Genomic DNA, 14,453 nt, shown 5'->3' on the forward strand with positions numbered 1-14,453 from the left:
TCAGAAGCCCACCCCAGAGACCTGCCCAAGCCTGGTGGGGCACACCTGGGACCAGGTGACACCGGGGCAGACTCGGCCTCCTCAGAAGCATCTTCCTCTCTCTGAGCCCTGTGGAAACCTCATCTCTTGAGAGATGAAAATGTGTGAATAACAGACTGAGTTTTCTCAAGCTGATGGCTGTACAGGGAAGGCTCTTTTTTTATTTCTTGTGCAACAATGAAAAAATGGTTCAGTTTCTGTTGCTTTATATCAGCTGATCTGCAAGGGCAAATTCAGAGGGAGGACCCATCACATTTTCCACTGCTCTCTTTGCCATGGGGGACATGATACAACTTTAGGTGTGCTGTAGTAGAGCCATCATTTTTCTGTGGTAGCTATACCTGGCAGCTACAACTGATAACTGAGTTTCTTCGAAGTCCTCTGCCCTCAAAATGTAAATACAACACACTATTTGACTTTCTTAGGCTTGTACCAGGCTAACATGATTTGTAGAAATGTTAGCACTGTGGAAAATAGAGTATTTGTACAACCTTCCCATAACAAGCAGTAACCTTGTCTATGCTGCCAGGCAAACTAAATTTGAGCTGGCTCCATAACCCGGGTACCAGTGTGCTGCTCTTCTACTCCCAAATCTCACCACTGCAGCCTCAGTTTTCAACTTGCCAAAGTCCAGACCGTGACATGGAATACAGCAGTGACAAAAACTTTATCTAATGGAGATCTGTGGCCAGGTCTCCTCCAGTCTTCTGTGAAATGCTACTGCAACCAGAAAATGTTAAACTGCCAAAAGTAAATCTTTTCACAGAAACATGGTCTTTTCCAACTAAGTTTTGTTGGGAAAATCTGAGAGATCTTGAGTGGGCTCCTTATCCAAACTGAAGAGAGCAACAGCTTGGCTGGACCTTCTCCCTTGCCTTTCTAGTGCACCTCTCTGTGAGCAGCATTGGTTACCAGGAGGAGCAAGACTGCCATGAGAAGTTTCTGCTCCCTAAATCTGGTTAGGCAGGGTCTTAAGCCTAGATAAGCTCTTTCAGATAAATCCCCTGCTTCTGCCTGGGGGTCTCGGAGCTGATAGCCACAGCTGAGACTCCAAGGAGTGGAGGATTAGCAGGGTGTTCTTACTCCTACTGTGGTATCAGCAAGGCACATAGAGGTTATCAGATTGTGGCTTACGAGCCTGAGAAGCTGGCAGAGGAAGATGGGTCTCTCCCTCCCCTGCACAATTATTGCACTTTTCCTCACAGGCTGGGAGAAGATGCTGTAAAGCAGCTGGGAGGGATTTTCATGCAGAGGGTATAAAAATTGGTGTTGGGAATTCATGAGGTTCGTGCAAAAGGTATCGATCAGTCTTGCAGATTGCCCTACAGCAGCAGGATTGTGTGTAGCAGCTCTAGGGAAGTCCACATGCCTTTTCTAATCATGCCAGCATCCTGCCCATTCCCAGTATAGAACCATCCTAGTAGGCAGTCACAGGCTGCTGCCATGGTGGCATAGTACCAAATGCATGAGACATTCCCCTTCTGCCTCTCCTTTTCCAGGTTAAAGGGGATGGGAGGTGAATGCAGGAGGGAGCAACACACCTGAAAACACACAGAGCAAATGGACCCTGGAGAGCTGAGCAGACTTTTGTGTGCTGGGTACACTGGGCATCTGGAATAGGCTGTAGCCACGGGGCCTGTGTTACTGCAGCAAGTGGCCATGCCTCAGCCCCTGCAGGTGTGCCCTGGGCTCTGGGCACTCCTGGCTCAGGGAAGGCTCTCCTGATTCCAGTGACACATCTGCTGCAGTCAAGCCACAGCCCACTGCTGAGGCAACGGTGTCACATGTGTGCGCAAGCTGTTGAGCTGGATGGAGCTGTGCTGCTGGCCACCTGTGATACACACACAGCAGTGAACCCAGCAGGCAGAGAGTGCCTCTCCAACCTGACTGGACCCAGATGGTGTCCCTCAGCCCAGCATCACCGGGTATGGACATCCCCAACCCTTCGCAAGGCTGTTCAAGATCCAGATCAACAGCAGCCCCATTATATGGACCCCATTACAGTGATCATTGTTGCACCATGTGGCAGGTCTCAGCAGCTAATCTGACTAGCTGGAGTAGCTGCAGTGTAGCTTTTCTCCTCAAATATGTACATTAAAATACATACTGTTCAGGCTGGAGATCCAAATGAGATGAAATTAATTGCTCTTCCCCAAACCAGGATTGAAATCCCGTGACAGACAAGGCAATATCACAAAACCAGAACTATACAACATAGCCTAAATTTTCCCATTGTTCCTCCATGAGTGAACATCTGTGTACCAGGTCCAGAAAATGTCTCCCATGCTGGGAGCAGCCACTCCATGTTGAGTCCCAGCCTCTGGGTGCTTCCCAAGTTCAGCAGCTGCCCTTTCCTCCTCAGGGAGCAGCAGTGTCACCTTATCAGCACTGTGCTCTGTTGCCAGCCCATTTCTTCTGCCCTCTGCTTGCAATTGTTAACTTCCTGAGAACAGGAAACTTCTGTTTAGCACAGGTGGAGCTTTAACTCTGAGGCACTCCTGAAAAGCCAAGGCACGGGAGTAGAGCGAGGTGTTGCAGATTGCTTTGGCCATTTCTTCCCCCTGTCTTTGTGTTTAAGCTCCCTTTACATTATTTTGTCATGCAGTTTTAGTCTTTTTGTTATCATTTTGGAGTTTTAGCTGTCATTTGTCTGAGTGCTGTCTTATGCAAAAGATTTACTCGGAAATTTATGTACTCCCACAAATTAAGCATTCACTCAGCCCTCAGCAAGGCACGCCTAGGCTTGCCTGCAACCTCAGAACAATACAGAGAAAGGTTATCATGACTTACCTGCCACAAATTATCTATTAATAGCACCACTTATGTACCTTTTTTTTTTTACCCTCCACGACACGCTTTCCCTAGATCTCCCTCTTAGCAAGTTTTCGTTTTCTGGAGTGCTTTGTTTTTTCCCTGCGGAGAGCCGGGCAGGTAGAAGAGGAGCGACCTTTCCAGCCCGGCTCTGCCCCGTGGCCCCGGCGCTGCCTTGTGGCCCAGATGTTTGCCAGGAGGGTGGGACACACACGGGCTGCTCCCAGCCTGGTAAAACATTGACCAGGCGGGCGAGGCCCCGGGAGCGCAGCGCTGCCCGGGCAGGCAGCGAGAGCCCACGGCAGCCGTGCCCGCGGGAGCTCCGCAGCTTCTCCACAGGTACCTTTCCACTTTCATTTTCCCAGCCTTGAAAGGCAGCAGGGCAGCGGTGCCGGGTTATGGGGTCTGCCAAAGCTTGGAAGGAGTAAGAGGAGTTAGCCTCGCTATTTTGCGGTTTGCTTTTTTCGGCTGTAGTTGGCTGAACGGGGTCGCCTAGATAAATGGGTTGATAAACTCACGCTTGATTAGTTTGGATTTTGTTGTGTCTTCAAATAAACAAAATCAGTGCATAATTGCATTTGAAAATGTCATTGCCTTCTAATAAAACCCAAACCTGACTTCTGCTCATCTTCTAACTGAAGAGTAGGAATAATAGTCAGAGATTTTAATGAAAATGTGTAATCCAATTATTGCAACGGGGATGTGGGCAGTGACTCATGCTGAAAAACACTTGCTGATTTTTGACTGAGCTTTGCAGAAATAGTCAAAGTGACTAATTTTTTTAAGATTATTTCCATGTTCCTTGGAACATGGAATGTGGACACTAGGCACAGAAAAAATGCCAGGATTTAAGTTCCTAGTATGCATATGCCACTCAGACGGGTTTAGATGAATGGATTCGAATAATTGTTTTAATTTTGCTCAGTGACTCAAAGTTTCTGCCAGGCAGTGGAAACTGACTCATTCGTGCAGGAGCCATCCTCCATGGGTGCTTTGCTGATCTGGATGCACTTTTATAAAAGTACATATCGTGACTCCTCAGAAATTACTTTTTACACCCCAGGCAACTGTCAAATAATCCTGAAGACGGCTCAATGTGAAGTGAATGATGTGTTGACTGTATTCATGATTTATCATCAGTATGCTTTCTGTGCTAAACAAAATGCAAGAGATTTAAAAAAAAAAACAACCTGTTGCCTCCATTTTATCCATGTCTGGCCCTGGCTGTGCTTGCTTCATGTTTAGATCCTTCCTGATGTGACAGAGATTTTCTTGATGTGTTTGCTACCTGCGCTTGCACACTACATGATATTTATGCTCAGTACATGCTCTGTGGTGCAAAGTTGTAGTAGAGTGTGGTAATACATTTACTTTATTAAAAGTAGTCTAAGTATGGCTCCAACTCTTAACAGTACTAAAACTCCTAGAGAAAAGTTCAAGGAAAGGTTGCTGGAGAAAAAAGCAACTGGATTCCCACAAAAGGCTGCTTTAAAGGACTGAAATATGACTCAATAAAATTTTGGTAAAGGCTGCATCATAGTTTCAGTCTGTTGGTGAATTTGTAGACATAAAGCATGACTTTGATTAAAACCTGTGATTTTCATCTGTTTCACAGTGTTGTGGGATTCTTGCCCTCTCCTCCCAGGAACAATATTTGACAGTAAATTTGGACTGTTGTAAAAGTTTCTTTTGCAGTAACCAAAAAAAAAAAAAAAAAAAAAAAAAGAAGTGGTAAAATCGTATCTGACAGTTCACAGACAAAACCTGCTCAGTGTTTAGGTCCTGTTTGAGACAACTTTCCGGATAAGGGAGCCATGACAATCCGTAAATTGTGAACAATTTAAATTGTTTCGGTAAATAGTAACATATCAATGAAGCAAACCGGTTTCATCCCCTGTGCTTGATTTTCAGCTGAGCTGTTTACCAAGTTTCAGTTGGTTGAACCTGTGTACATAGACTGAAAGGAGCAGGGCTGCACAGGGATCACGAGGACAATCTGCTCTGCAAAACCTTTTTCTGGACATACAAGGCAAAACAGACTGAGGCTAGAGTTAGACTGGGCTAGTTATACAGTTGCTGCTTTAAAACAACTCTCTCTTCAGCCTTGAAGGCAGTTCCTGTGACACAGGCATTAATGCTAAACCTATATGAAATAAAATGTCCTGGATCTCACAAAGTTCACATAATGCTGCTATTTTAAATTTCTAATTTATATTTGAACCAGAAATTACCATGTTAAAGGGGCATATTAAGTGGAAATGATCTCTTCAGATACTTTGGGAGTGATGCTCCCAATGTCAGGGCCAGATATTCGAATGGCAAAAAAAGAAATCCTGCCTAACAAAAACCTTCATGCAGCCAGGATTGCAGCATGGGCATTGCAAAACTCTGCTGTCTCCTCCCCGGAAAGTGTCAGGATTTCCCAGCTTGCCCATGCTTGCCAGGGCCCCACAGGGTGAGCAGTGCCCCTCCGGAGGCTGGGGTAGCCTCAGTCCCTGCTCTCTGTGGGTGAGTGACAGGGCTGGCACTGGGAGGGTGCCAAGAGGAGCATCCAGGCCCTGTTTCCAGAGACCTCCTGCACCGGAGGCTCGTTCTGGTGGCTTGCATTTCCTCACTGCACTTGTTTGTGTAGCAGCTATCACACCTCTGGTGAGATTCCCCCTTACAAAGATGTTGATAACAAATCACCTGGGTCAGATGGGTTACTTGTGTCTTGCTGTGTTGGACCTCCTTGTCTAAGAGCCTACCCCAAATGACAACTTTGTAGTTACCTTTTTTCCCCCTGACAGCTGCATGGCAGCTGATTATGGCCCTGCAGATGCTTTGGGGCAGGAGAGCAAGAGCTCTGCAGCCTCTGGCAGAAGACTCGTTCCTTCTATAAAAAAAAAGCTATTGGCTTTTCTTTCTAAATATTGGACAATCTTTTCTATAGAAGTCTACTTGTACATGACCCACACAACCAGAAAAAGCTCTGTGTGTCACTCTGGGAGCAATTTAAAACACTGACATTTCAGTAGTTTATTTCCTTAAGGCAGAAGTGTAAATCTTACTTGGGGGCACTTTCTTTTATAGGAGTAAGAGTTTTCTGGGGGAAGATATTTATTTTTTCAGAGCCAATTGAAGAAGCATATTTTGAGACAATAAGCTGATTCTCCTCTTTCTGTTGCAGTGAATGAAATTATCAGGTAAAATGAAAACATTAAAAGACAGTGATTAGAGACAAGCAAACTTACCTTTGCACATTTCTAGCTGAGCAGAAGTACTAGTGATGCATTAAAACCTCAGCTTTTCAATTTTGCTAAAATAACACAAAGTTAACCTATGAATTACAGCTGAATGTGAAATACAAATTCCATAAAATGAAGTAACTTTAATTATTTTAATTGCAAAATTTATTTTGTGCTGCATGCATGTATATGTGGTTCCCAATGGTGCCAAAGAGGAATGAGTGCTTAGATCTTGATTTAGTTTTTCCTTCTTTGCAATGTGTGCTTTCAGTGATATTTCTTTATGCAATTTTTGCTTCCTGCAATAACTTTCAGAACTTTTATTTCCTCCGAAGCCAGGAGTTGCACAGATCAGAGTGCAGTACAGAGTTGATGATCAAGCATATCTGTCCAGATGAATGGCAGTTCTGCCTTCCCCTCCCTGGTGCTGGGCCACAATGTTTCCCTTTAATTCCAGCATTAAACCACTGTCAGTATCAAACACCATTTGCTTGCACATTGGAAGGCAGAAGTAGAAGCAATAACAAATAATTGTGCATAGATGTTTTTCAATGGCTGAACTAAAGCAAGGCTTACCTCTCATAGCACAGTATTCTGACTCCCTGCAACTCCCAGGCTGTAAGGGTGAAAAGCAAAAAGACACTGAGCAAAAGTGCCATAGAACCATTGAACCTTTGTATTTTGAAAGAAGCAGCTTTGAGAGGTCATCAGATTGTATCTCTTGCATCTAATGAATATTTGGATTAAAAATTTAATGCATTGTTCAAACCAAATCTTTTTTGGTTTTGAGTGAAGAGTCAGCCCCTACAAGCTTCTTATCCCTCTTGAAGAACTACAGAAAACAGTCATTATTCCAGTCTTTCCTACCTCCTGTGAAGACACTATCAGACAAAATGCTGCTGTACTTTAGTAGCACTGTAGTTTTTAATGGTCTCCAGAAAAATTGCACATCTTGCTCTTCTTTCCTCTGGGAAGTCTCTGTTACTGCAACTGGAAACAGCCCCCACAACAGCCCTTAAACAAATTGTTAGCTGGGATCATGATAAGCTTTACTGAACAGAATACTTTCACCTGAAAAATTTGGGATGCTTTAAAAGGAACATTGTTCAGTAAATATTCTGTAATGCACAGAAACAGCTTTTGCTACCCTCATTTATGGCACTCTTGTTCATGCTTCTCCAAGTCACAGCCACTCTATCATGAAGCTCTTCCTTGAATGATTCCCAGAAATGATCAAACCACACCTGTAATCAGCTCTGTATGGGCAGACAACTTTATAAACCTGAAACTAAGGACTTAACAATAGAAAATGTGAGGATAGGCTTCTTCAGGATGAATTTTGCAAGATTATTTGCTCCATTGATGTTAATCAACTGGAATAATAAATAAAATCTTGATTCTGCAAACCCTCCTCTATCTGGTGGCAGGTTTGTACCTGTTAACTTTATCCTGGGGACCTACATTGCAATTACATCCCACATACTGAAGGGACTGTGCTCATGAGTAAGTCTGAAAGGGCAATGCATGCGTGGGTCATTATATGGACATAACCTCAGGGATAGCTCTGAATGGATTGCCAGGGACAAACAGGCTGCAGTACCAAAAAATTCGTAGGATGTGCCTATGGACCCCATTCTATAAATTCCTATATTTTCATCTACTCGACATTTTTATTACAATTTCTTGTCAATCAGTATAGAAGTGCAAAGCTTAGCTCTGCATCAGCAGTCAGGTGGGAATCTCTCAGCAGAGGGGACACTGTTTGAAATTGAGTAATGCTGACATTATCAAACTACAGTGCCTGCAAAACCAATATCATAGGGGAGAGTGGGAGATGATCAAGTACATCTATCCAAATGAGCACCGCTGATCCAGAGATCTCTGTGGAAAGGACTTGATATGGTGGTGGGCCTGGGGACCCTGCTGCCCTTGGTTGAGAGAAGGCTGAAAGGCAGGAAAAGGGCTCTGGACACCTGTCCTGTATCAGGACAACATTGAGAAAAATTCCATGGAAGGGAGCAACGTCACAGAAACAAGCAGGGAGATGGTGGGAGAAGGGAGTGGGGGAGCAGTAAGATGGGCTGATGACCAGCTGCCTGTTTCAGGAATGTATCACACCCCATAGCAGAAAGGTGTCATTTGGCTGGAAATCCAGGACTAGAGTGCTGAGGAGCAATATAAAGGGCCTAAACAAGCCTGTCTTTTTGACAACAGGCAACAGGCTCCTCCTTTTCACAATCCAGAGATGAGGGGAATGGCCAGTACATCCAGTGCAAATCTATTTTGACAGGCTCAACAGGCTACAGTCCTCTTCCTCAAAGCCCTATGGGGTTTCACCCTGAACAAAAGTCAGACTCTCTTGATCCATTTTGTGTTGTGCAGTTGCTCCAATGAGGCCGAAGAAAATTTCTTTCTGATCAGCCACAGTGAAAACCACCACTATGATTCTGTACTACCACCATAATAACATAGTCCACATTAAAGCTAGAGTCATGCACAGTTGTTGAATATGGTACTGTTCTGTATGCTAAGTTTTTCACTCTAAGAGTACTGCATTTTGTGCTGCAGAATATTTTGATGTAAATGGGAAGTTAGTGTTGATGTTGGAAACAAATGCTATGACTTTCACTAACTGGAATATGTACGTGTCTGCAACTGAGCATTTTTCAAAGTGACTGCTTTCTGCACAGGTGTAAAGGACATGTTTCAATGAAGAATGTGTTTCTTTTTAGTTCATCTTCAAAGTGGGAAATGGAAAGGTGAGCAGCCCTCTGTAAATAGAAAGAGGATATATAGAGAGATTTCTTTTAAACTTTGTGATGACACATCTTCCTAACAGAAGAGGGAAGGCATCGAAATTAAATCCGGTTAAGGCATTTCAATTTATGTTCATTCAACACTGTAGGCTCAGCTCTGCTCTTCATTTGCATTTAAAGAAGGAAGTTTCAATAAAGGAATTGTTGAATTACTTGGGAGTGTCTTTAGGGCAGTGTGAAAAGACAGTGAAACTCTTCGGTTCATTAACCACAGTGGTAGGAAGTTTACTGACATATGGCTACACCTTGGGAGATGCAGAGAGGATCCACCCCCAACAGCACATATGTAGTTTTAGACACAGCATAATTGTGTTAATGTGATGAAATTTAAACTGCTTGCACTTGCTTAGATATTTTGCTGCATCAGGAGTCTAATTAGAGCTTTGTTTTGTGGAAAACTAAAGAACTAGGTTAAAAACAGGTCAAGAAGGAATTATTTCAAAAACACACATAATAATCATTCTTAGTCAAATTTTATAATTTCTGATGGACAATAGCAAAACTGATAAACTCATCCTTTCCAGAATTCTTCCCTCTCTTTCCTTATGGTGATGAGCAGCCTTCTTAAACTCCTACCGGATGAAGTGAAGGGACTCTGTGCTAGCACCACGTAACAGAACTTCGTGGTGCAGATCTCCATTAGCCCTGGCTATGTAGGACACTCCAGTGACCTCCCTAGACTTTGTGTCCAGAGTCCAGGACTGCTCTCCTTGGCAAGTTATTAACTGGCACTTAATTTGATAACGGTGCTGAACTTTGAGGCCTGATTGTTTTGTTCTTGAATATGCCATAAAGGTACATTAAACAGAAAGGTGGGGGCAGGGAGGAAGGGGGCAGGAAGGTTATTCTCAAGAGGACAGATTTTTACAGGTTTTATAGGAAGTAAATTTTTTGGAATAGAGTTGTGCTAAAATGCCAGGCTATGGAAGATAGGATCTGTGTCTCCTCTTTTCTTTTTCCTGCTTGTCCAATCCAGTTCCAGGGATTTTGCTGTTTTGTTTAAACTCAGGTTTTCCAGAGTTGATATTATGTAAATTATTTAAGGTTAATATTATGTTTCTGTGAGTGAACTGCTAGCAATTTTAAAAAGAGTTATTCTATCTTGTGGATTAGTTTCTGTGTCAAGACAGCAGGCACTGGAAACCTCTCTGCTTTGTGTCCTTCAGGCTGTTAGCAAGCAAGATCTGTGAGTTTGTGTGAGGGGAGCATATGCAAGGACCTGACAAACAGATCTCTTTAATCCCTCTGATCACCTTGACTCTGGAAGGCAGTTAATAATCAATATTCCTATATCTGCAGGTGGAGTTTTGGTTTTAGAGATTACGGCAATTCCTGACAGAAAAGTGATTGCATATAGTTCAGCAATTGGCATTTGACCATTCCAGATCTAACTTTCTCCTGATCAAAAAAGAAAAAAAAAAAAAAAACACACTGTTTTCTTCTAATTAAGCAACTTTACAAGTTTTAAATATTTTTAGCTGTGAGAGCAGCTTTTTGACATCTCAGATTAGCATATTACATTGGTGGTTTTCTTACATGAAATAGATTTTCCTGTTTGCTTATAAAAATATCTGGGACTGGCAGTTTTTAGTCATATGGTTAATTCATAGTGTCTATAATTCTCCTGTCAGTTCTATCAGTAACAGATCAAAAGGGTCAAATATTTGGGTTTTGCTGGGGGCTTTTTGGAAAATTAATGTGGGACTGAGTAAAGAGGCTGGGAGGTGGTTTTTTATGGAAACCATCACCAGAAAAAATGTACCCATCTGAATCATCTCTTCTGCTTTCGAATAGGATTTATTTCTGATTCCTGAACATGCTGTATTTCTCATTTATTCTTCTTGGTGCTCATGTGAAAAAGAACAGACACAAACACCAGGAGGATGGGACCCTTTCCCCAGCCATAAAAACAAGGAAAGTTCAGAGGAAAGGACAGGAGAGCTGCAGCCCAGGTCACAGTCCCAGCTGTCCGGAGGGCATGGGCAGGGTGACTCCATGCCCTGGCCCATGACCAGATGGGTCCAGTGGAGAGGGAGCAGTTTTGCCTTGCTGAGGAGGACACAATGCACAACCATGATGGACATTGACTGGGCAGGTACTGAAGGGGGAAGCATTCAACCCTTTGCAGCTTCTCAGATTATTACACAGCAATTAAAATAGCTCCCCCCATGTAAAAGCATGCCATCAGATAACAGGACACTCTGACTCATTAAATGAACCCTTGCCAAGATTGTTTCTGGAGTGTTCCAGTTTCTTGCTTGGGTCATGATGTTGAATCATTGCTTGCACTCAAGTTCTATGAGCCAGCTCTCTGGTTGAATAGACCCATAAACACAGCTGTGCTGGCGGCTACCTTTTAACAGGTTTTCTCCAAGCTTTGGGCTTCACTTTTAAAAATAGCCTGTTTCTTTTGCACAGCCTCTCATCTTCAAAGCATGACCTCCTTGCTGAAATCTGGTTGTGAAATATGACTTTCCCATTCACCTGCTAGCAGTGGGATGCTTTCTGTGCAAGTTGGGTGTAATGGCACAGTATTTCATTCCTGTTTGGTGATTTAAGGCTGTCAGCACAGGCTGTGCCATGATGTGCCTCTCTCTCCTCTGCTTGCCTGTCTCCTCCCAGGGGAAGATGCCATTTCCATTTGTGTGGGGTTTTTTTCACCATTTGCAGTGCAAATGCCTATGAGAGGGGGGCAGACATAGGAGTGTTTACAGCATCCTCTAATTGGTCCAATGCTAGATGCAAGTTTCTGCACATTTATAAATGAAATAACCTTTTAGTTGTAGGCCCACATTTCATACAACAACTCCACTTCTGAGAAACCAGAAGGAAAATAAATTTTGCCTCACCTGACCCCAGGGTGGGTTTTTCCTGGCAGGTTTCAGTAGAATCACAGAAAGTCATTTGGAGGTATGACACTAAACATGTGCAGCTTGCACCTCAGACTTCCAAGTTTATTTTGCCTCCTAGATATTGTTTTTGTTTAGAGTAACTTTTGTAACCAACAGTTTTCACTTATATTTACTAACTATGCTGTGTTGCTCAAGGAAAATAAAAGTAGGTAGCAGACAGTTTATTAATTTAAATTTCTATCAATGTATTATTTGTGCCAGAAGCTGGGGGTGGCTTGCTAACCTCTCTGGAGCAGGCTGGCCCATCCATATAACAGGTATCCCACGTCTTCTCTAGTGAATGTGATGGCCCTCCTAGTTCTGAGCATAGTTATAATTTCTCATATGCTTTTTGTTTGCTGTCAGCTCCTGAAGTATAGCAGAGAGGTGTCATGAAACTGAAGATGTGCATTTGACCAGAGCTCAGGGTCACACAGGGTCACCTGGGAGTGCAACAATGCTCTTGGAAGATTCTGCTGCATGAGCCCAGGCAGCCATTCCTGGCACTAGCTGATCCATTGTCTGTCCCTGGAGCCACATTTAAATTTTGGTCAGGAAGAATTGGCTGATTCTCTCTAAAAGAGGATCTAAGAGAGAGCAGAGGGGTCCATTGGCTGGGAATGGACAGGACACATGTACCATGCCCTGCTGTCTCACAGGTCAAATGGAGGTGCAGCACAGGCAGTGGGCAAGTCCTTCCTTCACCAGGAATCTCCTCCTAGGAGTATAAGTGATCCTTCTTCAGAAGGGAGTTTCTGCAGCTCCTCCTCAAGATATGAAAGCTAAAGTCCAGATGACGTGCTTATGTTATGGCCTGTTGAGACTGCACACAGTTTTGGTGCAGAGCATACATGATTAGAACCAAAAAATGTCCTTTTAAGAACTAAGTTTCTATTGAACTTTCATGTCCAGAAAGTAATTTATGGGCCAAACCAAGAGAAAGAACTGCTGCAAAGTTGGGCAGAGAACCTATCTGAGTTGTGAGATGCCAGCAGTAACTTCTCTCCCAGCTACAAAAGTTGGGGCTCTTCTGTGCCACTCTGCACTGAAATGCAATGTATTTCTTTTCCCCATGCCACATCTGCATCTGTTGGTTCCTTTTTCTGAGCTAAGAACTGACACTGAATTTTTATAAAACATTGTGCTCGTAGCTTGACAGGGACTTAGAGAAACTCCTAACAGGTTTTGCTGCTATCATAAATTTGCCCTGCTTTCACACTGTTCCTTTTTTTTCTTTGATAATTCCAGTCTAAACATATAATTATATTCATTCTGGCTGTGCAGCTGAGGAAGCACTGACTTCCCTGTTCTGATGAGAAACAAGAGCACTGTTGATATTAAACAGTGTGTTGTTTTGGTGCTTTTACTGCTTTTGAGTGTAAGGACATCAGAAACAAAGCCTCATAATGGGATAATAAATAAAGTGTGTTTTCCCTCTGCTGAAATAAAGGCACAGTAGCATGCAGTACCTTAACTGTCAGAGGTTTCCAAACCAACAGGCAGACAAGCAATGGGATTGTTCCCTTATACATCCTTATCAGAAGATATCCTCTGCTCTTCAGATTCCTACCTGTCCTCGGTGTTTCTTCCTTGTTTCATTATAAGGTCAGCTCTTCTGGAATATGTTTCTTTAAGTCTAGATTAAATTAAAAATTATGCCTAATGAAATAAAGTACATCATAGTCTCAGAAAATTGATTTTTACTCAGCGTTAGAATGTTACTGTGTACTTTTTTCGATAAAGTTTCTGTGACCTGGGCAATATGTGAGTGATTCAAGTTTGTGTTTGAAGGACAGAACTGGTTTTTTATATGTTGCTGTTTTAAGACATGAATAATTAAAGTCAGACCTCCCAAGCCCAGTATTTAGGCACCCATACAGTCTTCAAAGGCTCTTGAGCATGTTTAGTTTGTACTTATCTTGGTGTGTTTTTGACAGACAAGGACTGAAGAATTTAAAATCATTATAGCAGGCCGATCTATGACTAACACAACTTGCTAAGTCTGCTTTTCTACAATACCACTGTAGGATTATAGAGAAATTCCAGCTTTAGTCCAGGTTCCCAGCAATTCCCATCCTCCCAGCCTCTCCCCTGTCCTGCAGGCTGTGTGACCATGGGTGCCATCACCTGCACCTTGTGCAGCCCTGCTGGCCACTGCCTCCCCATGCAGCACTGGGGAAAAGCTCAGCTCTGACTGCTTCTCCCTCAGCTTCATATAAATGTAATCTCAGAGTTAGTCCTGGCTTTCCCAAGGCTGCATGAACTCCCTGAGACCTCTCCCCACCCATGAGTGGCTTGACTGCCCCTGGTGCAGAGATCCACACGTGGGAATGAGGAGATGAAAGACTGCAAGACATGCCACAAGTTTGTAGGCTCTGCAGGGGCAGGGTGTGGGACCATTTTTAGGAAACCAGGATGGGAACACCACACATTCAGCAAAACCAGGAAGGGCATGCAAGTGTTAGGATGTGCAAACAGGGAAATTAACTCAGGCAAAGACAATGAGTCTATTATTGCCCGTTTGCACAGTTACGGCAGCAAACCTTGTTTGTCTTCTGTGCTGAAACGCACTCTCTCCCCTTCCAAATTTTACAGTAGTTTCTATGTGTGTGTTTGCAGTGTCACAGCAGCTTTACTGCTAGAGCCAGAGTGGCTTTAGCCTTTTAACC

At 43.3% G+C, this 14,453-nt stretch overlaps 1 protein-coding gene across 5 annotated transcripts in view; it reads left to right on the forward strand.

Moving 5' to 3' along the window:
* RBM47 (RNA binding motif protein 47) overlaps positions 1-14,453 on the forward strand; it is a 75,914-nt gene that overhangs the window by 31,580 nt on the left and 29,881 nt on the right. The window contains exon 1 of one of the 5 annotated variants that reach the window (XM_063157389.1): positions 3,124-3,189. The exons of the other annotated variants lie outside the window; for them this stretch is intronic. The gene's annotated coding sequence lies outside the window, so the exon portion shown is untranslated. Of the gene's footprint in view, positions 1-3,123; positions 3,190-14,453 lie in introns of those variants that run through there. 5 annotated transcript variants of the gene reach the window in all.

The sequence above is a fragment of the Melospiza melodia genome, chromosome 5 (genome assembly GCF_035770615.1).
Source record: "Melospiza melodia melodia isolate bMelMel2 chromosome 5, bMelMel2.pri, whole genome shotgun sequence".
In the NCBI taxonomy this organism is placed as follows: Eukaryota; Metazoa; Chordata; class Aves; order Passeriformes; family Passerellidae; genus Melospiza; species Melospiza melodia.